General features: G+C 42.7%; 1 protein-coding gene and 1 pseudogene across 2 annotated transcripts in view; both read right to left on the reverse strand.

The window, feature by feature from the left end:
• The window catches only part of LOC309548177 (leucine-rich melanocyte differentiation-associated protein-like), a 39,934-nt pseudogene extending 22,210 nt beyond the window's left edge, over positions 1–17,724 (reverse strand). Inside the window, exons 1-2 of the transcript in view lie at positions 17,658–17,724; positions 5,596–5,672 (exon numbers count right to left, since the gene is read on the reverse strand). The product of the transcript in view is annotated as a leucine-rich melanocyte differentiation-associated protein-like (transcript). The remainder of the gene's footprint in view (positions 1–5,595; positions 5,673–17,657) is intronic.
• ELF1 (E74 like ETS transcription factor 1) overlaps positions 1–26,296 on the reverse strand; it is a 235,828-nt gene that overhangs the window by 196,408 nt on the left and 13,124 nt on the right. Inside the window, exon 2 of the mRNA XM_082247607.1 lies at positions 5,596–5,672. The gene's annotated coding sequence lies outside the window, so the exon portion shown is untranslated. The remainder of the gene's footprint in view (positions 1–5,595; positions 5,673–26,296) is intronic.

Raw genomic sequence — 26,296 nt, forward strand, 5'->3', positions numbered from 1 at the left:
TTTCAGGGATAGTCTAAAAGTGAGCAGAGTAGGAGATAGACAGTTTGGGGTAGGGAATTCCAGAGCATGGGAGAGGCCCTGGAAAAGTCCTGGAGGCAAGCATGGGAGGAGGTGACAAGGGAGATAGAGAGCAGGAGGAGCGTAGAGAATGATTAGGTTAGTATTTTGAGACAAGGTTAGAGATGTTGCTGGGGGCCAAGTTGTGAATGGCTTTGCAAGTTGTTGTTAGGATCTTGAATTAAATGCGTTGGGCGAGTGGAAGCCAGTGGAGGGATTGGCAGAGAGGGGTAGCAGACACTGAGCAGTTGGTAAGGTGGATGAGCCTGGCAGCAGGATTCATGATGGACTACAGGGGCGATAGCCTATATAAAAGGTAAGCCAATGAGGAAAAGAAGCAGTAGTCAAGGCAAGAGATAACCAGGGAGTGAAATAGGAGCTTTGTGGTGTCATTGGTTAGGAAGGGGCGTATCTTGGAGATGTTGCGGAGGTTGATGCGGCAAGCTTTCTACAGTTATTGGATGTGGGGCCGAAAAGGATAGTTCAGAAACCTTGCCATGCGGGGACAGGTTGATAGTTGAGCCACTGATTTTGATGGATAATTTAGGGGGAAGGAAATATGAGCTCGGTTTTAAATTGATTGAGTCTGAGAAAGTTAATTAAAAAAAAAAAAAATTAGTAAAACATTAAATAGATTCTCTGTGGATTGCGATAAACACGTTTTTGAATGCTGACTCTAGCATTGGGAGCAAACTAATCTTAGATCTAGAAAATAAAGACACCCAGCCACTTAGAAGTGGTTCAATCTTAAACTGTGTATGAGTTAGGGGAGTGGTAAGGATGTGGAGCTGCCTTTCACAGCTTGTGGTTTCTTTGGAGAGCATATAAAAGTTTAAAAACCTTTTTAGATGTGCCTCTTAACAAATGCAATGTACAAGGATATGGATAACAGTCACACACGTCTAACTGGATGGACCGGTGTCTTTATTCCGTCTTACCATTATGCACGCAACAGTGCATGTAAGAGGGGAGGTATGGGTCATGTGTTTTCTGTGACAGAGGAGACATGAGGAGATGTAAACCAAAAAGATAAGAAGAAGCATCAGTAGGTGTTGGGATATTCGGGGGAAGGTAAGGGTGTAGGAAGATAAGAAGAGATGAAAGGAAAGGATAGGGTAGCGAAAAAAAACATGAGAGATTAGATAGAAAAAATAAAAACATGACATAAGGGATGAAAAAAAAAAAAAACTGGGAAAGGGCAATAGAGATGTTCTGCCAGACTGCACAGTTGCAATGCAGGCACTGGTCAGGGGGGAGGGATTAAGGTAATGATGACCCGCCCACTCCGTAACCCCTACTGTATGCTAGGAGCTTGTAATGTTGCTGTAAAGGAGAGATGGGGGCATGTCAGAGGCTGCAATGATCTAATTCAAATGGGTTTTTGCACACAGTGATCACTTACATTTACAAAGGTTGTCAATAGGGAAAACGGGAACTTTTCATATACATTTCACTACATACCTCTGCATAAGATATAAAAATATAACTTTATTGAAGAGACCACAGATCAGGATATTTGTAATGTTTGTGGAGATTTCAGGAGCTGTGCAACAACTGCAGATGGCATAACACATTTATACTCAAACCTCATTCACAGTGGCAGTGTCAAACCTGTGTTTAAATGCATTTAGAGGACATTTCTAAACATATATAAATGCAAGTAATTATTTCCCAATTGTGTCATTCAAACTCAGAATTTACCAGTATTTAGGTTTGGTCAGGAGAAAATAGAATTCTGGGTGTTCAGGATCCCATTAGAATCTCTAAACTCAGCTTAACGCATGTAAACACATGAAAATGCACCTAAACATGGCTACACCCATTTGAAGACCTCATGTACACAGGACATCTGTGTTTAACAAGAGACATTGACCTGGGAAATATAAACAAACGTTATCCTTTTATAATTCCTTTCACCTGCGATTAGATGTACTTGTGTGTTTAGCAGCAGAAAATCAGGTTTAACGGTCCCAGAACGCAGAAATGTATTTTCTGTGTAAACGCAGCTCAACTGAATGCAGATAGACACTGCTGAACATCTAGCTGTGATTTCAGTCCTTGTAAAGCATTACATGCTTTCAGATGCATTTAGAAACTGCCTCTAAATGCATTTAAATGAATGCATTTTTACTTCTGTGTGTAAGGAGCCTAAAGAAAACACATCAAAATGCAGAAAAAAGGGATCTGAAGTATGAAAGTTGAATATTTCTACTGCATAAAAACTGCAGATAAGCAAAATGCAGGCGTGTCATTGTGAATGTAGCCAAAGAAAGGAAAAAAATGTACTGTATAATCTTTGGTTTAGAAGAAACTCTTTACCATGACCTCATTTATAGAATGATTTATAAGGAATGCAAGGCACTGGGCAAGTGTTATCAGGCAGACCATGCAAGCCAAGTTACAATCAAGGGCATTCCGCAAGATCGCAGCAGCATGAACAGCAGCTTGGTAGTAAAATCCGATTATCAACTTCACTTTAATATATTCAGAGATCGCTCACACAGATGACAAAAGTATTCTCATGAGAAGCAGGGTCCAAAAACAGATCAGTGTTTAAGGCTAGGTTTTGATCTGACTTTTAGTGCAATTATGTGATGCAACTTGGATAAGGTTTGTATGATCTATGGAGCCATAATAATGCTGGAATCGCACCAAAGTAGTATAGGAAAGTTTTTCAAAATTGCACCATGCTGAGTTGCATTGATGTGAAAAGGCACCTTTGGAAACAATGTAATTTCAATTGTCATGCGATTCTGTGCGACTCAAATTGAAACTGAAATCCTACTAGTGTGAATGAAGCCTTAGGCTCCATTCACACCTGGGCGTTTTCAGCTCCAAAAACGCTCAAAAGAAACGATTCCAAAACGCCCAACAAGTAAAACCCCATTCATTTAAATGGCCCCTGTTCACATCTGAGCGTTTTGCAAAACGTCTGTAGCTGAAAAAAGTACATGAGCTTCTTTTTGGGCTGATTACCAGCGTTTTTGATAGATGTCAATGAAAAACGCCTGAAAAAATCGCGGTAAAAATCGCTGTAAAAATCGCGGTAAAATCGCGGTAAAAAACGCTACGCTCAAGTGTGAATGCAGCCTTAAACTAATTGTGCAACATTGTATCTCAAAATCCATATACTCAGTAACTTTGCAACTTCAGAAGTATAAACATATAAGAATATTTGACTGTATTCATTTCATGTTATGCCTTGCTTTTAACAAAATAAAAATTTGTTTATGGAAAAAAAAAAAAACATATAAGAAGTGCAATTTTTTAGGACATTGTGCATATACAATAAGACCTCTGATCAAGTATTAAGACCCATTCAAAACTCATGCAGTACAGTGCATTTTATTCTGCATCAAAAATGCATGTAAAAGTAGGTTATAAAAGGTTCCAATGGCATAGTTCACACCAGTGCAGTGTCTAAGGCTACGTTCACATCTTGGCGTTGCTATTTACAGGCGTTTTTTCTGCGTTTTTGTGCAGGCGTTTTTAGGTTGACAAGTGACCAATGGAAAAAAATAAAAACGCCTGTAATCTGCCCAAAAAGAAGCTCATATACTTGGAGCGTTGGGCGTTTTGCTTAAAACGTCAAAACGCTCAGATGTGAACAGGGGCCATTGAAATGAATAGCATTTGTCTTGTTGGGCGTTTTTTGAGCTGTTCCTAGAGCAGAAAAACGCCCCAAAAATGCCCCAAAACGCCTACATGTGAACTTAGCCTAACAGTGCTCTAAACTGTTCCAGAAAAAAAAAAAAAAAGTACAACATGCTGCTTTTTTTCCTGTGTAGAACTGTACTGGAACGTGGTAAAAAAGCATAAAAAAAACACACCGGACCCCAGTACACCTGGAACAAAAAAAAAAAAAAAGCACCTGGAAGGCATCAAAAATGCAACAAACGAGCACCTGAACACATCAAAAATAGAAACGCATCCAGAATGGATTTTGGAGGACGTTTTTGTGTTGTGAACAGGCACTAAGATTTATATCGTAGAGTCACATTCAGAGATAACCAGTACAGCAAAATTAAAGTACAAAATAGCACAATGTGGAACATTTTCCCTTCTAGACCCCAGACAAGGGGCAGTAAGGAGGAGGTCCTATGCAAAAAAAAAAAAAAAAAAACCTAGATAAGAGGGTTCTTTAAAAAGGTTTCCACACTTTTTTATACTCAAATATAAAAAAAACGTGGAAACTTTTTGAAGACCCCTCATATAATGGGGACCAAAATATCCCCTAAATCGAGCAAACACATGAAAAAAAGAAAATAAGGAAAGGGGGAGGAAAAAGGAAAAATATCTTCTCCAGCCACTACAAAAGCAGTGCAGCCTTTCACTTATTGAGAATGATCTCTAGTCTTTGGTTCCTGACCAGCTAAACACTGATACTTGTAGTCCCAAAACCCTTCCCTAGATGTCTGCAATAAAGTGAAATAAACTGAGTAGGGGAGAGGAAAAAGAGCACTGCAACCACCATGGTCTGGTCCACTGACTCACTGGTAGAGCGCTGTAAGCACACACTGTGCTACCAAGAACAAAAAGAAAAAAAGAGACGCTCTCCTCAGCTTGTGGTGTCACCACTATGCCCTACCTCTGACAGATTTTCATAAAAAAAAAATTTAAAAAAATGGAAGCGGGTACCAAAGGAAAAAAAAAAAAATAGGAGGATGTTCTCCCCCCCACAAAGGTTTAACACCTTTTTAATAGTGTGGCAATTTATACAGTATCGCACAAGAGTACACATCCAGGTAAGGAGTACAAAGACAAGTGTGTCTTGCCTACAGTAAAGCATGGTGGGAGCGTCATGGTCTGGGGCTGCTTGAGAGCTGCCGGCACTGGGGAGCTACAGTTCATTGAGGGAACCATGAATGCCAACATGTACTGTGACATACTGAAACAGAGCATGATCCCCTCCCTTCGAAGACTGGGCCGCAGGACAGTATTCCAACATGATAACCACCCCCAAACACACCTCCAAGATGACCACTGCCTTTCTAAAGAAGCTGATGGTAAAGGTGATGGACTGACCAAGCATGTCTCCAGACCTAAACCCTATTGAGCGTCTGTGGGGCATCCTCAAACGAAAAGTGGAGGAGCGCAAGGTCTCTAACATCCACCGCCTCTGTGATGTCATCATGGAGGAATGGAAGAGGACTCCAATGGCAACCTGTGAAGCTCTGGTGAACTCCATGCCCAAGAGGGTTAGGGCAGTGCTGGAAAATAATGGTGGCCACACAAAATATTGACACTTTGGGCCCAATTTGGACATTATAACTTAGGGGTGTACTCACTTTTGTTGCCAGCGGTTTAGACATTAATGGCTGTGCGTTGAGTTATTTTGAGGGACAGAAAATGTACACTGTCATACAAGCTGTACACTCACTACTTTACATTGTAGCAAAGTGTCATTTCTTCAGTGTTGTCCCATGAAAAGATATAATAAAATGTTTACAAAAATGTGAGGGGTGTACTCACTTTGTGAGATACTGTAGATACCTAGGCAACTGTCACCCCAACAGAGAGTATGGATAGTTTGCTTACCTTTAGGTTGGCCTTTCTATACTTCAGCTCACATGGGATGACCTTTACTTGATGACAATCAGAGCTGGGAAACTGAACTGCAAGAGAAAGTAAAACAAGTTCAATTTTAGCTGAATATACTCGTGACAGAAAAATGTCAGAGCCTACAATGAAACTACTGCATTGTACTTTCAGTTTTCAGGTGCTTTTTATTTGCAATAAAGGAAGTCAAGGTAATCTGTGGGGAGTATCGACTGTGTGTTTGTGTCTTCTATGTGTACTCGCTGTAAAGGCATTTCTTTTAATAAGGCCTCCAAATGACAATAATTAGAAACAAATGTTAGCGAGGACTTGATCATTACCATATTCACAGAGTGAAAAGCGAATGGAAGCATATGTGACCCATCATTGGAAGGCTTGTGTTCAGCATGGCACAGACTGACTCTACTCCACCTCCGTTTACTCTGATGACCTATGGACTTTATCCTACAAACATCAACTCGCTGGAAGCTTGTACACCATCGCTGTGTGATACGTCCAGCACAGGCTGATCTGATAACCGTACAAAATCTGCTATAACTAAAGTCACAGTACAGCAGACATTTTTTATGACAAATGATAAGCAACAAGTAATGTGGTCTCAGAAGCTGGCAGAGCTGTTAATACACAATTAGTTCATTTCCTAAAACAGACACTCCAAAAAATGCACTGCCTGTGAAAATAAATTTTTTCCCCATCTTGCCAGGCGTAAAGTATAAAGTGAAAATAAAGAAAAAAGAAAACAGTGAGCAGGCTGGCTTTTAATTGCAATAGAGACATGCAATTTCACTTACCTGCCTATTCACAATCCCTTATAGAAATGTACACATGCGCAGCTCAGTTTACATTTCAGCTCATTTACTGAGCGCCAGGATGATTGAACTGCGCATGCACAGAAGAAGCCACGTGACCGGAAGTGGCGTAACACGTAGGGCGGTATACCGGAAGTGACGTCAGACGCGGACATTAAGGTCCGCAGTGAAGCTGTACTCGTTCTAAGGCTTTCAAGGCTTCGTTTTTATGTGAGTGTAATATATACTTTTCTTTAAATAAATGGTTTTATGACAATACTGCATTATATAAGCACTTTTCTTTGAGATATCGTGGAATATCTTGAGAGGATTCACCCCGATCCAGATAAGACCCTGTCTGTGGAGTGGGTAAGAAGAGGAGTGGAAAAGGAGAGCCTTATGATTATAATTACAAAGGCGCATTTCTTTATATATTGAGGTGAGCGGTTAGCACACCCCTAGGGGGTTCTAAGGAGTAAGAAGCACCCCTATTATCACTTGGTGAAAGGTGGAGGTTAAATAGTGAAGAAGAAAACAGAAGAGATTCCGCTTATGCGGGTTTAATGATTTGGAAATTATTTGGACACTATAAGCACCTTTATTCACTTATAAGCACTTTATATTTACCTGCTTTCTATATATGTGCTTTGAATGAGCACTTGTCACATTATTTCACCTTCAGTTTATCGATTTATAGCAAAGTCCTTTTTTGTGATGACAGCACTAGAGCACTTTATATAGATTGTATGATATATTGGAAGCATATACACGTTTATTGTTTTATTTTAGGTCACCTTTTAAGTGTGTAGGTTTATGATTATTTATTGACTTGGCACACCATTATAGAGATAATTTACTCTGATTTAATATCACTATATAATTTTTACACTATTGAATGAGAATAATTTAAGTCTTCCCTGACGCGGGATACACACCCCCCCCCCCCCCTTCAGAACACAGCAGTGGTTGTGGTTATAGAGACTGTCACGATATACAATGAATTGCCATTCACAGTGGACTGATCACAATTTTTTGTTTATAATTTATGTTTTCTTTTTACTTCTTGATTTTAATACACAGATGTTCGGGATCTCAAACATTGAGGTCAAAATTTGGGATCTTATAGGGATCAAACATTTGTGTTGTTAAACACAGGTCTACCGTTTATTTTTATTTTAGATTATTTGTTTGAGCACATAATTTTAAACTGTTGTGTATGCAGTTTTGACTCATTTTTTATTGGTACTATGCACTTTATTTGATTCATATGGATTGTGCATGTAACAGCGCCTTACTTTACTAGTATTTGACTGATTGTATGCACTACACCTAAAAGGGGCAGCAGTTACAGTATCTGATAGATTTTAAATACTCTAACAGGGTTGGCGCCTTCGACATGTAAAAACTTGATCAATACATGTAACATATAGACCGTTTCCCAACTGGTGCTTGGTGAAATCTTCCCTCACTTCCTATCCTGATAACGTTTTACCAGACAGGAAGTGAGGGGAACTCGAACAGCAACAATGGGAAAAATAAAAACATAAAATTAGTAGGGTAGGGAAATGCTGGAACACTGACAGACATTTTCTGCTGTTGGAGATTTCCCTTCATTTTACACTCCCTTTTCCTGACCGGAAAGTGAGTGTGAGTGTAAGGCCTCATGCACATGGGGCATTTGAAAAGACGAGCTGCAAAGCCAGTTCTGACGCCAAGAAAAAGCAGCTGTAAAAACGTGCTTTTAGAACCGTTCTGTATTGGCGTTAATGCACGTTTTAGCCACGTTTAGCAGCCTGTCCCTACTCTCTTCTATTTTCCAACCTTTAAATCCAACTACCGCAGCTTAGAAACGTCTGACCTGGCCTAACGCTGTATGCGGCCTTTAGCAGCGTCAGGCGTTTTTACAGACCAACGCTGCTGCTCCAGAACACACTGGCCCCAAGTTTTTTTACAGCTTAATGCCACTTGCAGCTTTTAAAAGCCTGTGTGTGCATGAGGCCATAGAATAACATGGAGGGGCGTTTTTAAGCTGCAAAAAAAAAAAAAACTTCTGAAACTCCTAAAAGCAGCTGTAAAAACGCCCTGTGTGCATGAGGCCTAAATCGCACTAACAGATCCCTTCATAGCAGTGGAAACTCCACACCACTATCCAAAACAAGAAAGAAGTTTTTGGTTTGATATATACTTATATACCATGTGGCGTCAGTGGAAGGCATGCTGTGTCTATGTCTGTGGTCACCATGAAAGCGGTTGCTATGCAGCTGCACATGATCCGTTAAGACACCAGCAATTTGATGGTGTGACAGTTCTATTGGGAGTACAAGCAAACGTGATAGTTAGTCACAGCATGCCTTGAATGGGACTGTTTTGGGAAACAGTTCATTAAATAGAAGGTTTACAGTTGTGACATTTAGAAGAAAACCCATAAACAGTATAGGCTCATTTAGGCCCCATCACAGGTTATATTGTGCAAGTTTAACAGCACATAACTGCAACATGCAGGAATTCATTTAGAACGGTGTTGTGGCGAGCTGCATTCAAAAAATGCTAAAGGGAAGTCGCTACATGTTGGCAAATCAATCAAATGAGTGTTAACATGCAGTGTCTTGTGCAGCAACACGTTTTTTTGCACATTAATATGTAGTGCGTTATAGTTGCACATTCATTTTGAATAGACTGCGAACGCACCTCAACACACATTTTTAACAGTGTACCGCAATGCCTTAAGATTACACAGAATTTTGGATGCACTAAAAACCATAGGCCCAGTTCACACTGCTGTGAATTCTGATCCGATTTTGACCTGTTCCAATGCATTTCATATGAAATAACATAGTTTTGAATGAAGGCCATTCACATCAATGCAGTACAATTCGGATAAAGCTAAATAAAAGGGTTATGTGTGAGTTTGATCCAGTGCAATGCAAATTCATCTCCATGGACTTCACTGGGATCAGACTAAAAATGCAGTGGGTTGATAAGATTGAGCCGCCGCATCCTTAACAACCAATGACTCATCAACTGTCAGTGGGTTTCCCGCTGACAGCTGAAATAAGAGAATCCTGGCAATACCCATCCACACCAGGCCCCTCGGGTTTGGTACAGATTTTAAAGAGCTGCACCTGACAAACAGCAGCAATTCGCACCGCAGCAGTGTGAACCAGGCCGAAAGCCTATGCACAGGGAAGACAAAAAAAAATCAGCCATGCAATGATGCTGCCTCTGCACTGCAAGGGTTAAATGCTTGTTTCCTTATTTCTAGGGTACCGGAAAGCCCTATTTTATTTACCTAAACCTACCGCACCCTGCTAGCTGACACTTCCCTACACTGCAGCTTGTGTATGGTTTCTCTGCATCCTCACATCCAAAGCAAGGCTTTAAAGTGATTCTAAAGGCTGAAGGTTTTGCATTCTATGTATTAAGGTAAAAAACCTTCTGTGTGCAGCAGCCCCCCCCCCCTCCCGCCCTCAGCCCCCGAAATACTTACCTGAGCCCCCTTCGATCCAGCAATGTTCACAATGGCTTTGGCTGTATGGGGGACTCTCCCTCCTCATTGACTCCCGCTGCTGTCTCAGCCAATCACAGCCAGTGAGCCAATAAGGAGAGAGCGGGGGGTGGGGGGGGGGGGAGGTTGATCTGTGTGTCTTACACATAGAGCAGCAGCTTGGGAGCGAGCACGCAGTGGTGCCCCCAGGGGAAGCGGCTATCTCAGAGCCATTCTCGAGAGGGACAAGCGCCTGCAAGAGACTCAAAAAGAAGAGGATAGGAGCTGCATGTTTACTGCATGGCAATTGCGGCAAAATTGCACTGCGTGAATCTTGTTGCCCAAAAAGGAGCGGGAGCTTCTTTTGGGTGACAAGCTTCAGATAATGGGATTTGCTGTTATAAATCATGCGGCAATACTGCTCCACATTTTAGGTGCCATTGAAAATAACGGCACCAGAACCTGTGTTTTTCGCAATTGTAGTGCGTTTTTAGATCACAGGCTGAATTGCAGCGATTCTGCCGCGATCCCAAGATGCCCAGGTGTGAACGGGGCCTTAGGGTCTGGACGAAACCAGCAGGAACGGGGTCATGTAAAAAAAACGTGCCTTCTCCGATCCCCTAGACATAATTTTTCATTATCACCCCCTGAGTTAAAGCAGGACTAAACCCATTGATTTACCTTTTTCCCAAAACTGTTATATTCAAGACATGCCATAAATGATAACTGTCAGATTTGCTTGTTCTGTCAACTGCACTGCCAAGCCATCAAATGGCTGGTGTCATACCTGATCACATGTGCAGTACCAAGGAAACTACACAAGCAAAGGCTAAGATAGCAGCTTCCTTGGCTGTAAAGGATATTAGGGTTTAATTCTGCTTTAACCACTTCTGGACCAGAAGAATTTCCCCCTTAATGACCAGGCCATATTTTGTGATTCAGCACTGCGTTACTTTAACGGACAATTGCGTAATTGTGCGATGCTGTACCCAAATAAAATTGATGTCCCTTTTTCCCCCCACAAATAGAGTTTTCTTTTGGTGGTATTTGATCACCTGTGCAATTTATATTTTTTGCGCTATAAACAAAAAAAAGGAACAATAATTTTCACATTCTGCTATATAACATTCCAAAAAAAAATTCTAAAATCTAAGTTTTTTAACATTTTAGGCCAATTTGTTTTTTGCTACATATTGTTGGTAAAAAAAAAACATTTTTTTTTTTTTTTTTTTTTTTACTAGTAATGGCGGGCATCTGAGATTTTTTTTGCGGGACTGCGACATTGCGGCAGACAGATCAGACCCCTGACTGACATTTTTGACACTTTGGGGGGACCAGTGACATTACTACAGTAATCAGTGCTAAAAATATGCACTATTACTGTAATAATGACACTGTCAGGGAAAGGGTTAACACAGTAAGTGATCAAGGGGTTAAATGTGTACCTAGGGACGTGTTTCTAACTGTATGGGGGCGTGGCTTGTGAAATGATCACAGAGACCTGTGTTCCTATATAGAAGGATCACAGGAGCTCTGTGATCATTCCAGAGAGAAGAATGGTCAGCTGTGTTTACAACAGCTGACCGTTTTTCCCTCTCAGCAAGGAGAGATCGCGGGTGTCAGGCGGCAGTCGGAGCCGCCTGCCCTGTGCATCAGGGTCCCCGCTGACGAGTGGGGGCAGTAGCGTGCTGCCGGCGGTGCGCGCTCGCCCCCTAGCTGCAGGCGCGCGACCAACGTATACCTACGTCGGTTCGCGCAGGAGGGTATAACTGCAGCGGGCGGTCGGGAAGCGGTTAAGCAACTGTCACCAAAGTAGTCAAGGTTACTCAACAGCTGTTCCTGCAAAAGAAGAGATAGTAAACACTTACCTCTCTGGCTGCCCACGTTGACTCATTGGCTGAAGTGTCTTTAGAACACAACACTTCCAGGATGTCAATCTCCTGATCCCTCGCTTCACTCGGCAGTTCCTCACATGTTGGTTTCTGAAAAGATTCACGTTAAAAGCGTTTTTTTTTTTTGGGGGGGGGGGGGGGGTTTAAGCACAATTGTTGCCCCGATTAAATTTAAGAACATAAATACAGTAAGTAGACAGTCATTATGACCTACTTCTAAAAACGGTAGCTTTCTGGCTGTCACGCCGATTCCCTAGCATTAACACAATCTTGTCCTTTGCCCATGCAAGGCAAAATGATGGGTTCACGTTAATGCCACCCTCCCCTGCGGCTACTGTTCATCTGTCCTTCACTCTATTTTCTCTCCATACAGCCACTGGATGTAAAGAAAATATTCAAATATTCAGGACTCACAGGTAAAAAGGAGCATAGGACTCCATCAACCCCTCCCCCCCCCCCCCCCCCCAGTTGGCCTAAAGCTTCCACATGGGGGCAGGTAGACAGTCCCCATCCTTTAGCTTTAGTAATTTAAAGGTAACTGACTTGGAGCAAGTATGAATGACAACAGGCATAACTTCTTTCTGCATTTTTGTATCAATAACTCTGAAGTATTGAAGCCAGAGTAAGCCAGAATTAGCATTTTCACTCGGATATCAGTAATGACAGCCCACACAGCACATTTCTCTCAGCTCAGGTTTCCTTTTAAGTAAAACTATGATTAAAAGCATATACATGATGCACATACCTAATAGTCCCCCTGGATCCCAGGTGTACATATCGAACCTGCCCATAGATCCATCAGATTCCAACTTCAGCAGGATGACAGCTCTCTTTTTTCTGCAATGAAATCACTGCAGTGTTGTCAGCCTTTGAATTCTGGATGGACTGTCTGTAAGCACCACTAACTCCATTATGGTTAGTCTCAATCCCTATAACTGTCACTTTTGCTGGACACCTGGGTCAGCACATAAATGTGGAGAAAAATATAAACAAAAGCATGTGAAAAAAAAAAAGGAATCCTGAATACACGGTCTTATAACAAGCATTAAAGTGTTACTAAACCCAGTAATATGAAAAATGTTCATCAGCACCCAGCCCCTGCACTGCCCACAGCTTTTTCTTTAGTTACTGGGCATGGAGGAGGAGGGAGGGACTGGGCTGTTATTTAGGATCTGTATACATGCCCAAATGTGTGATGTAAATACCATGTGACCTGAATAGCTCAGCAGAAACCAGGAAGCTTTCTCCCCAGTAATAGAGACCAAACTGAGCATGTGCAGCTGAACTACACTTACTGTGTCTTCTCTGGACTTGTCCAGAGTGAACATGCAGGAGGGGGAGGATCTGTGCGAACAGGATCACACAGCCTTTTTACACAATGCAGAGGATTCATCACTTAAGATACATAGTGAGTATAACAAGCATGCTATTCTACATCTACAGACAGATTTTACTGTTGTGGGTTCAGTAAGACGTTAACCGCATAATACCAGATAAATTGTTTTTTTCCTGAGAACTCCCTCTTCTTCTACACATTCATTGCATTCCATTCACTGCCATCTGACTTGATGCTAGTGGATGACATACAGATTCCTGGTAGAGACATAGAGGGAATGGGTTGTATCAGATCATTAAGTCCATGGAATTCTCTATTGCTCCCCAGGCAGTTTACATTACATACAGAAGTGCCAATATAGCATCCTACCTTCTCTGCACAAGTCCAAACAAATATATTACACACAAAACAATTGTTTTCCAATTCAATTACATGAAATCCATCAAACACCAATGTGTTTTACAGATTTTATTGTGATAATTGTTTTTTGGCACTCGGAGCCAGACAAAACTTAAAAAAGTTTTGCCCTCTGGGGTGGTACATCCCGTCCCCCTGATGCCGGCCCACAGTTGGATGTCGGTGGGGCGGGTGGACTTCCCTAGATATGCCCGACGAGCTCCCATGTCAACCGTTAGTCATTGCACCTTCTACCATTGGGGTCCCCTAATACTCTATGTATCTGACAAGGTCTCCGATGCAATACTGTTTTTTTCCTTTCTCACACCATTGCTCGATATTAGAGATGCTGTATCTACTGTTTACATAGACCACTGCTATCTTTCTGTTGATTGTACTTTTTATACTCATGTCCATTGGTGTTTTACTGTATGCCTTCTTGTTTTTCTTGTTTTAATTTAAATAAACAAAGAATTTACAAAAAAAAAAAAAAAAAAAATTTTGCCTATAGTTCTACTTCTATGTTTTTTTTTTTAATTTTGAATAGCGTAACAGGGTTATAACCCGTCAGATTTTTTTTTTTTTTTCGCCATCTGTGTCCCATTGTGGAGATTTCACTTTACACATACCTCCCAACTTTTTGAGATGAGGGACACCCATTAGCAAAAGGTATGTAGGGATAGAAACCCCCCCCCCCCCCCTTTAAAGGAAAATTATACAAAAAAAATGATTGGTTGAACTACACACAAGTGCTTTTTTACAGTACCAATACTATTCCTTTATACTGAATTTTGAAGTTCACAAATGCAGCAATTTAGAAATTGGATGAAGGGTTTAGCACTGGGAAATACTTTTTTGAAAGATAAAAAGTGCATTTTATATACAACTATATAGATCAGACCAAAATGAGGGACAGTGAGGAGGAAAGAAGGACAGAGGGACTTTGTTCCAAATCAGGGACAGTTGGGAGCTATGCTTTATGTCCTGTCTCATAGCCAAACAGGAAGTGAGAGGAAATCCCTGCAATGGGGAACTTCTTGGGGACCCCCAGGTCACCAGAATTAATGTCACTATTGGAAGATTTCCCCTCTATTACTTTTCTGGTGACAACCCACAATTCAGACGTTTTTTTAAATTCACTTTAAATACTGGGGAACAGGACACAGGGTGAATTGCAATAAAAACTGACAAGGATTCTAATCCCTCTCCACTCTAAACAAAAAAAAAAAAAAGCCTTTAGTTATACTTTAGGTTTCTTGTGAAATAGAATTTGTGATCCACATTAGCATTTTAAGGGGTGACACATTTTGGGGAAAAAAGTGCTGTACGTACCAATGCCAGACTGTCCCTAATAAAGTCTAACTGTTTATCAATGCACACTGTGAAGAATCTATATAATGTACGCCTATAACTTGTCCTGAAGTCCTGACTGAAAAGAAACCACTATAGCTACCTAGCAATTAGATATTTACACAACTCCTCCCAAGAGCAAGCCTACTCTTTGCATCTGGACTAAGTTGAGAGGAGTACTAAGTAAAGACGTCCATACATGGATCAAGACTGAACTGTTCAGCAGGAACTGGCCAATAAATGTATACTGTATGGGAAATGTCTCCAAACCGCGGCCCTTAGCATTCTTTTAACTGGTCTTTGGGGCACTATTTTATTCACCGACACCAAGGATGGGGCACAGTTCCCCCCCATGACACCAAAGGTGGGGCACAGCTCCTCCCCATGACACCAACGGTGGGGCACAGCTCCTCCCCATGACACCAACGGTGGGGCGCAACTCCTCCCCATGACACCAACGGTGGGGCGCAACTCCTCCCCATGACACCAACGATGGGGCACAGCTCCTCCCCATGACACCAACGGTGGGGCGCAACTCCTCCCCATGACACCAACGGTGGGGCGCAACTCCTCCCCATGACACCAACGATGGGGCACAGCTCCTCCCCATGACACCAACGATGGGGCACAGCTCCTCCCCATGACACCAACGATGGGGCACAGTTCCTCCCAATGACACCAACGATGGGGCACAGTTCCTCCCAATGATACCAATGATGGGAGATTGTTCAGGACATTTTGTACTCCTGATGGCCACAGTCTGGCCCTCCTAAAGTCTAAAGCCTCGTACACACGATTGGATTATCAGATGAATTTTAGTCCATTTTTTTGTTGCATGCTAGTCCCATATCGAAAGTGAAGACATTCCTTTCATTTGAAAATTCTCGAACTACAGAATTCAACTTCAGAAGTGATGTAATGTGTTGAATTGTTTTGTATGCATTCTTTCATTTCAGAGCATGCATAGTCTTGATCTTACGATTTTTTTCGGACAAAAACTGTACTGAATAAATTAAAAATCGGACGCTGTGTTCACGTACAATAAACATTTTATAGCCTGCACATTCAGCTTTTGTCGTATAAAGATTCATATTGGGCTGTCGAAAGCACCATATTAACAATCTGAAAATCGGCAGACTATTCAGACAAAATTTTACTTCCGATTTTCTTATTGTGTGTACACGCCTTAAAGCGGAGTTCTGGCCTCTAAATCGACAAAATCGATTTTGGGCCATCCGCTTGCTCTAGGTCACCTGAAAAACAAATGGATAATTACGATTTTTTTTTTGTTTACTTACCTTGTTATTGAAGAAAATATACTTACCTTTCTTCCACTTCCTCCCTCTGCGGCCGCGGCCCGCGCCGTCACTTCCTCCTTGCATTGATTCCTGGGAGCTGAACGTCATCTCTCCCAGAATGCGCCTGCACCGGCCCCAACGTCAGTTTTCGGTTTGGGCGCCTCATACCCTGCTAAACAGCTTCTGGGCGCGCCCGCACCGGAACTGACGAGCGGAGCCGATGCAGGCGCATTCTGGGAGAAGAGGACAGGGAAGAGGACACTCTGGCTTCAGCTGCGCACATCCGATATGGCAGCGCTGGAGAAGATATTTTCAAGGTAAGTATTTCTTCTAAAAGGTAAGTGCGACCCGGGACAGTTCAGAGGCGATCCATTGTGGAATGTACTAGCTCTGACTGTCCGGGGGGTATTTTTATCTAAATTTCACCCCCGAGGCCGGAACTCCGCTTTAAAAAGGTATGTAAACTGGCCCTCTGCTGTATGGCCTTCCTAAGGGTGATTTGATGTTTCCAAAAGCTATGTACAGCCTCCTGCCAGCCCCACCCATAAACAATGATCTGCCTATATTGTACAGAGCAGCACAGGGAGTGATGGGGAGAAAAAAACAAGTAGGGCGTGAAAATAGGAAGATGGTATAAAAGCATTTAATTATTATAATGATGGGGGGGGGGAGCTGTGGAAGGTGGAAGACAAAATATTAGCTGATTAAACCTTAGCTCCAAGGTAAGTCATACATTACTCAATTTGTTTCCTTCAACCAGTGGGTTGAATGGAAAAAAAAAAGGAGCCAATTCCACACATTCAAGGTGGATGGAGGAAATCACTCCCACTGTGCTATTGTTTTCTAATGGCAGGGAGCTTCAGAACACAATGATCGATGTTTTCGGCTATAGACAGCGACACTGATTGTTTGAAAGAAAAAAAAAAAAAAACCCGACAGGCTGGTTTCAATCCATGTATGGCCAGGCATAAAACCTGGTTCCAGTGTTAATTTTGGTGACATAAATATTTGTCAAAATTTTTGTCAGCTGCATGTTTTCAGTGATGAAAACGAAATGAAAATAAAATTCAAATTAAGTCAACTAATGAAAACTCTCATGAAAATAAATCCCATTTTTTGTCAATGAATGAAAAACAGAACTTAAATGTGAGGGGGGGAAGTTTACCCCACCTGAACTTCCGCTTTCCTCATCGCTCCACCTGTCTATCAAAGCCTCCTGACAAGCGTTAATGGCTGAGAGACGCAGACTCCCTCTGTCTGCCTGGGAGTTCCTCCAAACCACATGGTGAGTTATTCCCCTCCCGGGAAGGTAGTAGATAACAGCCTCCCCAGACCAGTTCTCTGCCCTGTGCACTCCCTCACCCCCAATACATTTTATTTCATTTTTACTTCAAGAGTACGTTATGAGTTTGGAAATTCCAAAGAAATGCTTAAAGAGGAGTTCCAGCCACCTGTGTTAAAGTGTAGCTGCTGACTTTTAAAAAAATTGCCACTCACCTGCCCCAGAATCCTGCAGTGAGCTCACCCCAGGCGGTCTCACCCCACTGTCTTTGGTCCCCAGCATCTTCACTATGAGCACCCACTTGTGACAGCTTGTGGCTTCACAGCTGGGTGCCCACTGCACATGCGGGAGTCACGCTGAGCATTGTGGGTGGTGGATGCAGTCTTCTGGGACCTGTCGGTGTCCCAGAAAACTGCAGGGAGGAGGAAGGAAGGAAGGGGGCGGTGATCAGAGCGGAAACGGGTACCTGTCAAAATCAGGTACCTTCCCCCCCCCCCTCCTCAAAAGCGCCAATTGTTTAGGAGGAGCGGGGAACAATCCCTTAACCACTTTAGCCCCGGAAGATTTTACCCCCTTCCTGACCAGGGCCTATTTTGCGATTCGGCACTGCGTGACTTTAACGGACAATTGCTCGGTCGTGCGACGCTGTACCAAATGAAATTGATGTCCTTTTTTTCCCACAAACAGAGCTTTCTTTTGGTGGTATTTGATCACCTGTGCGATTTTTCTGATCATGCGCTATAAACAAAAAAAGAGCGTCAATTTTGCAAAAATAACAATATTTTTCACATTTTTTTATATGAAATTCCCCCCCAAAAAAAAGTAAAAATCAAAATTTTTTAACATTTTCGGCCAATTTGTTTTATGCTACATATGTTTGGTAAAAAAAAAAAATTGCAAAAAGCGTATTTTGATTGGTTTGCGCAAAAGTTTTCGCGTTTACTAACAAAAGGGAAAGATTTTTGTCATTTTTGTTGTTTTTTTTTTTTAAACGCGTAATGGCGGCGATCTGCAATTTTTTTTGCGGTACTGCGACATTGCGGCAGACAGATCGGACCCTTGACTGACATTTGACACTTTTGGGGTTACCATTAGGGTTGCCATCTTATCCCTTTAAACCCAAACACATATTAAGTACACAGGTTATGAGGCCAATTTAATGCAGATAAGGCACCAAGTGAGTTTAATTACCACCTTATTCAGCCACAGAACCTGTGTAATTAATATGTGTTCAGTTTTAAGGGGATGAGGTGGCAACCCTAGTTACCAGTGACAGTTCTACAGTAATCAGTGCTATACATATGCACTGTTACTGTAAAATGACACTGGCAGTGAAGGGGTTAACTTTTTTTGAGAGGGAGGCGTTATGTGTGTCCCTAGGGGCGTGATTCTAACTGTGATTGGCTGTGGCTTGAGGTGTAGGAACAGTGATCAACGGTCCTACATAGTAGAACCGTATGATCACTATTCCTACACAGGGGAGAATGACAGGCGGCTTGTTTACATCAGCCGCCTGCCTTTCTCCCTCTCCACCCGACGATCGCGAGTGACCGGCGGACATTGGGTCTGCCGGTCACATGCGCGGGTGGGGTCCGTGACCGCGCGGGGGCGCGCGCTCGCTCCCTAGATCCTCACAGGCTAGCGACGTAGTACTACGTCGCTCTGCCTGTGAGGGGCTGACTACCGACGTAAATAGTCGTGTGGCAGTCGGCAAGTGGTTAAAGCGGAACTTCCCTTTTTGGCTGGAGTTTCGCTTAAAATAATGAATTACAATTTAAAGTGGAGTTCCACCCTTAAAAATCACTTTGCCCCATCTGTGTCACCTGAAAAATACATGGATTTTTTTTTTTCTTTACTTACCTTGTTTTAGAAGAAAATATACTCACCTTACTTCCTCTTCCTCCCTCGTCGGCCGTGGCCCACGCAGTCACTCCCTGCTTGCGTTGACACCGACAGGTCCCAGAAGACTGCATCCACCACCCACAATGCGCAGCGTGACTCCCGCATGTGCAGTGGGCACCCAGCTGTGAAGCCACAAGCTGTCACAAGTGGGTGCTCATAGTGAAGATGCTGGGGACCAAAGACAGTGAGGATAGACCGCCTGGGGTGAGCTCACTGCAGGATTCTGGGGCAGGTGAGTGGCAATTTTTTTAACACAGGTGGATGGAACTCCTCTTTAAGCATTTCTTTGGAATTTCCAAACTCATAACGTACTCTTGAAGTAAAAATGAAATAAAATGTATTGGGGGTGAGGGAGTGCACAGGGCAGAGAACTGGTCTGGGGAGGCTGTTATCTACTACCTTCCCGGGAGGGGAATAACTCACCATGTGGTTTGGAGGAACTCCCAGGCAGACAGAGGGAGTCTGCGTCTCTCAGCCATTAACGCTTGTCAGGAGGCTTTGATAGACAGGTGGAGCGATGAGGAAAGCGGAAGTTCAGGTGGGGTAATCTTCCCCCCCTCACATTTAAGTTCTGTTTTTCATTCATTGACAAAAAATGGGATTTATTTTCATGAGTTTTCATTAGTTGACTTAATTTGAATTTTATTTTCATTTTGTTTTCATCACTGAAAACATGCAGCTGACAAAAATTTTGACAAATATTTATGTCACTAAAATTAACACTGGAACCAGGTTTTATGCCTGGCCATACATGGATTGAAACCAGCCTGTCTGTTTTTTTTTTTTTTTCTTTCAAACAATCAGTGTCGCTGTCTATAGCCGACAACATCGATCATTGTGTTCTGAAGCTCCCTGCCATTAGAAAACAATAGCACAGTGGGAATGATTTCCTCCATCCACCTTGAATGTGTGGAATTGGCTCCTTTTTTTTTTGTTTCGTTCAACCCACTGGTTGAAGGAAACAAATTGAGTAATGTATGACTTACCTTGGAGCTAAGGTTTAATCAGCTTATATTTTGTCTTCCACCTTCCAATCCCCCCCCCCCCCCCATCATTATATTAAATGCTTTTATACCATCTTTCCATTTTCACGCCCTACTTTTTTTTTTCTCCCCATCACTCCCTGTGCTTCTCTATACAATGCAGGCAGATCATTGTTTATGGGTGGGGCTGGCAGGAGGCTGTACATAGCTGTATGGCCTTCCTAAGGGTGATTTGATGTTTCCAAAAGCTGAGGTCTTCAAACTTTCTAAGCAAAGGGCCAGTTTACATACCTTTTTAAAGCGGAGTTCCGGCCTCGGGGTGAAATTTAGATAAAAATACCCCCGGACAGTCAGAGCTAGTACATTCCACAATGGATCGCCTCTGAACTGTCCCGGGTCGCACTTACCTTTTAGAAGAAATACTTACCTTGAAAATTTCTTCTCCAGGGCTGCCATCTCGGATGTGGGCAGCTGAAGCCAGAGCGTCCTCTTCTGTGTCCTCTTCTCCCAGAATGCCCTGCACCGGCCCCGCTCGTCATATCCGATGCAGTCATGTCATTCCTGCACAGCTTCTGGACATGCCCAGAAGCTGTTTAGCAGGGAATGACGCGCCCACACCAGCACTGACAAGCGGGGCCGGTGCAGGCGCATTGATCCCTGGGAGCGATGACATTCAGCTCCCAGGGATCAATGCGCCTGCACCGGCCACTCTCGCCAGTTCTGGTGCAAACACGTCATTCACTGCTAAACAGCTTCTGGGCATGTCCAGAAGCTGTGCAGGAATGACGTGCCTGCACCGGACATGACGAGCGGGGCCAGTGCAGGGCCTTCTGGGACGAAGAGGACACAGAAGAGGACGCCGAAGAGGACGCTCCGGCTTCAGCTGCCCACACCTGAGATGGCAGCGCTGGACAAGACATTTTCAAGGCAAATATTTCTTCTAAAAGGTAAGTGCGAACCGGGACAGTTCAGAGGCTATCCATTGTGGAATGCACTAGCCCCGACTGTCCCGGGGGTATTTTTATTAAAGAAAACTTTCCGAGGGTGGAACTCCGCTTTAAAGCGGAGTTCCACCCTGGATTTTTTTTTTTTTTTAAAAATACCCCCGGGACAGTCAGGGCTAGTACATTCCACAATGGCTAGCCTCTGATCTGTCCCGGGTTGCACTTACCTGTTAGGACAAATACTTACCTTGAAAACGTCTTGTCCAGTGCTGCCATCTCAGATGTGGGCAGCTTGAAGCCAGCGAAATCCTCTTCGCCGTCCTCTTCCGCCTTCTTCGGTCCCTCGATGCCCTGCGCCGGCCCCGCCGTCACTTCCGGTGCGCACGCATCATCCCTCCACAGCTTCTGGGCATGCCCAGAAGCTGTTTAGAAGGGGATGACGCGCGCGCCTCGGAACTGACGTCGGGGCCGGTGCAGGCGCAATGATTCCTGGGAGCGATGATGTTCAGCTCCCAGGAATCATTGCAAAGCCAGGAAGTGACGACGGGCCGCGGCGGAGGAAGGAGGAAGAAGGAAGTAAGGTAAGTATATTTTCTTCGCTACGAGGTAAGTAAAAAAAAAAAAAAAGTGATTATCCATTTCTTTTTCAGGTGACCCGGAGCGAGAAGATGGAGGTAAGTATAAAATTAGGGTGGAACTCCACTTTAACTATACTCACTAGATATTAGTTGACTAAAATATACTGGAGATTTAATTTAATTAAAATGTGACTAAAACTAAAATGCCATTTTATTAAAAAGACTATTAAAATTAAATCAAAATTTGACGTCAAACATAACACTGCACGGTTCACACCTTTGTGTTTTTGATGTAGGTTTTTCCTGCCTTTTCAAGTGATTGATGAAGTCTGTGGAGCCAAAAATACACATTAATTCACCAAAAAAGCATCAGTAGTGTTTTCCCTGATGCACGGCAGTGTACAGGTATGAATGAGCCCCATAGCAAACAATGGCAATCTTCGTGTTGTGCACACTGGGCACTGCGTGATAAAAAGCACAGGTGTGAACAGGGCCCTAAGGTTACAGACAATTTGCTACGGTTTTTATGCCCCCTTTTTTTCTCCCCTTTTACAGTCCAACCTTTTTCTTTTTTTTTTTTTTTAAATTGTATCCAGGGTGAGATTTTCCTTTCCATGTATTAATCATCTCCCTTTACATTCTAAAATGTTTCAACTGTACACTATCATATATTGGCATATTTGTAAAAGGAGTATCAAACAGTTTATTACTGTATTTTCTGGCGTATAAAACTACTTTTGAAACTCAAAAAAATCGCCCAAAAATGGGGGGTCGTCTTATACGCCGAGTATAATATCTTCAAGGTAACCTAAGTATAAGTATTACCGGTAGATGAAAATTAGGGGGGTCGTCTTATACGCCCAGTCGTCTTATACGCCCAGTCGTCTTATACGCCGGAAAATACAGTATATAGTTGTGACTTTCTTGTACCTGCTAACCTGGGAATTCAATTGAAAGGAGTTTTCCAAAGATCGGTGACCGATTTTCCACCACAGTGCCGTTTTCACTCATCAAAAACAGCCAGGGGCATGTTTTCTATTGGCACAGAGCTCATTTTCAGGGGCAGGGAGCTTTAAAGACTAATCACGTAACTGTCTCACTGCTCCTGTTTTCTACAGTCAATAAACTGCTCCGTAATGTGTTATTGAGGACATGTAATAAAGACAGTCAAAGTTATAAATAAAAATATTTGACCTGTAGCGGCACATCAGTAACGCCATTCCAAGCTCCAGTCCCATCTCATGGGATGCAGCGCACATCTTTAACAGCTGCAGTCCCTGATAGGCTAGCATAACTGCCTGAAAACAGTTAATTTATTTCCACATTCATAATAATGCCCTGACAATACAAAATAGACTTAGAATACAGAAAAAAAAAGGGGAAAATGGGAGTTAACCCCGCAGTGTAAGGAGCAGTGTAACTATGAGAAGGCATACTTGCTCTGCGCAGATTGATCTCTTCCAGGCAGCAAGGCTTAGGGGCGGTGGTGCAGCGGCTGGGAACTGGCAGGTCACAATTAACACAGCCAATCTCAGGATGACATGTCTATTTACAATGAGGACACTGCCTCCACAGGGACCTCTCCCACAATCACATGATGCTCTTCACTACTCATCATGACGGCTATTCCCAGCAACAGCCTACAAAGCTGGAATCTGTCTTCCAGGGAAATCCCAGACTGGGAGGAAAGAATTCTGGGCCAAACTATGACAAGCACTTCATCAGCACGCTGTCCAGCACAGCCACAACTCTACTCACACAGAAAATACAAGGCATTTTCAGTAATAAAAACAAATGTGCAGTCAGTTTTTTTGCATTGGATCCTACAAAGCATTGCAATCACAATGTAGAGGCTCCTGCAGACTATTCCTACCAAGGTAAAGACCTCCAGTAATGAAGCTGGAGGAAGTATCAATAATCTGTGCTTCATTAAAGCAGTAATAAACTCAAAGTGTAATAGATTACCAATCCTTAGTTGTGGTGGCTGCATTAGGCTTTTTTCTGTTTTCACCTGTTGATCTGGCAGTAATACACCTCCTGTATTAGTGTTCCCCCACTCTGGATGAAGAAGCACAGGGGCACATTTGGTCAGCAGCACTGTTAATCTGGGGGGGAGAGTATTAGGGTCCTTTCACAGGGGTGCACCGATCGGGCCACCTGTCAGTTTTTCAGGCAGACCCAATCAGATCCTCCAGTCTACTCTTTGGAGCAGCAGATATCAATGGACATCCGATCTGATTCTATCCACTAAAAACAAAAACGGATGGGAGATCAATTCTCCATCCGTCTGGCCGATCAGATGGCAGTCTTTTTTTAAGCTGCAATACGAATAGTAAATTCCACATAAGGTGCACATCATGCATTACAATATAACCGATAATCATCAATATGGGAGAGTTAAGCCCCGTACACACGATCAGATTATCGAACGATAACCGTTTTTAGTGGCATGCTAGTCTGATGTGGAAAGTGAAGAGGTTATTTTTATACAAATTTTCCCGTACGACTGAATTCTACTTCAGAATCATGTCATGTGCTGGATTGCTTTGCATGTGTTCTTTCTCTCTGAGCATGCCTAGTCTTGCTCTTAAGATTTTTTTCTGTCGAAATCTGTACTGAGACGAAAATCGGGCGTTGTATTACGGACAACAAAAATTTTATAACATCAGGATTTTGTCAGCCGAAAAGTCGGAGTTGGCTGTCGAAAGCACCATACTAACAATCCAAAAACCGGCAGATCGATCGTCGGACTAATTTTCCCTACAGATTTTCTTGTCGTGTGTACGGGCCTTAGGCAGAATTAAATGTGTGTCTAGACCACTTAACCGAGGGGAAGCCATACATCACTGCTAATCAGATTATCAATAACTGCCCCGAATGTACTAAAACACTTGTTTTCACAGTCCATTTACACTTAACCCAACCTCTGCCTAGAGGGTGTATATATATATCAGTTACCGGATTATTGTTATGGGGTACACATCAGTGAGGATTGTAACCATCTATCCCATATTTTATTATATTTACCCGGACATACCCTATTGGTGTAAATGGCTCTCTTATAGGGCAAAGTGGTATTCACCTTGGCAATCCATGCTGCAAGAGTAGGGGCTGTGGCCTGTATCCACCTCAATAAAAAAGGTATTTTGTGATAAACAGCATGAAGGGTCGTGGAAAGAAAAGGGAAGGGAATATTTAAATGTCAATTTGATAGTTAGCCTTTTATGCTACTTGAAAGAAATTTTCTCTTCACTTGCATATTGTGATGGCTCATCTTTTTTTGTTATTGTATTAAATTTAGAGGTTAGTAAATTAGTCACTAGAGGGCGCTCCTTGTAGCATTTCTCTCTCTCGCTGCAAGACCACTTTTTTCACACACATTATTATTATTATTATTTCATGTACTTATATAGCGCTGTCAATTGTATGCAGCGCTTTACATATACATTGCACATTCACATCAATCCCTGTCCTTGAGGAGCTTACAATCTAAGGTCTCTAACTCACATACATACATAGTAGTAATTTTTTTTTTTTTTTTTTTTAATACAGGATCCAATTAGCCTACCAGCATGTCTTTTTGGAGTGTGGGAGGAAACCGGAGTACCCGGAGGAAACCCACGCAGGCACAAGGAGAACATGCAAACTCCAGGCATTTAGTGTCATGGTTGGGATTCAAACCAGCGAACCTCTTGCTGCTAGGTGAAAGTGCTAACCACTACACCCCTGTGTAAATATTTAGTTAAACACCCCAAAAAATATATATTTCCCAAAAGTAGGGAAAACTACAGATAAAAATGTTTAATTTTATTATGCTATTCATTTTTTATTTTTATTTTTTTTATTAACACCGACAGCAGTGCAGCGACATGGTCATCCAGTACCCAGGATAAAAATGAAAAACTGCATCTACTCCCCCTTCAGTGGTTTTACTGGAAGGAAAACTGTCCCTGCACTGGTGGCGTTACTGGAAGGAAAAAAGGTCCATGCATCAGTGGTTTTACTGGAAGGAAAAATGGGGCTGCATTGGTGGTGATATGACACTGCACCAGTGTCAGTGGGGAACCAATGCCCTGCATTAGTGATGTCTGTCTTGGGGGGGGACTGTTTTGGCGTCTAGTGGGATGAAGTAGGGAATCTTGGAGTTGGGATGTGTAGAGAGCATGGAACTAAAAAGCCTATGCAGGTGCTATGAAGGAGAAAAGGGAGCTGTAGGCCTCCAAAAGGCAAAAGAAGGTTAAGGGGGCTTTTGGAGCATTCTGAGGAGGGAAGGTGCTGAGTTGTCTCCCCACTGCGGTGCACTCACTTAGTTCAGACCTATTTCTTAGCACAGCACCCACCTGAAATGAAAGAAACTTCTCCCTCTTCCCGTCTCAGGTCATGTGATTTCTCACATGAAAAGGGGAGACAGGAAGAGCAGTCTGCCCTGACAACCCAGTGCTGTTAT

Source organism: Pelophylax lessonae (genome assembly GCF_965119305.1).
Source record: "Pelophylax lessonae genome assembly, chromosome: 2".
In the NCBI taxonomy this organism is placed as follows: domain Eukaryota; kingdom Metazoa; phylum Chordata; class Amphibia; order Anura; family Ranidae; genus Pelophylax; species Pelophylax lessonae.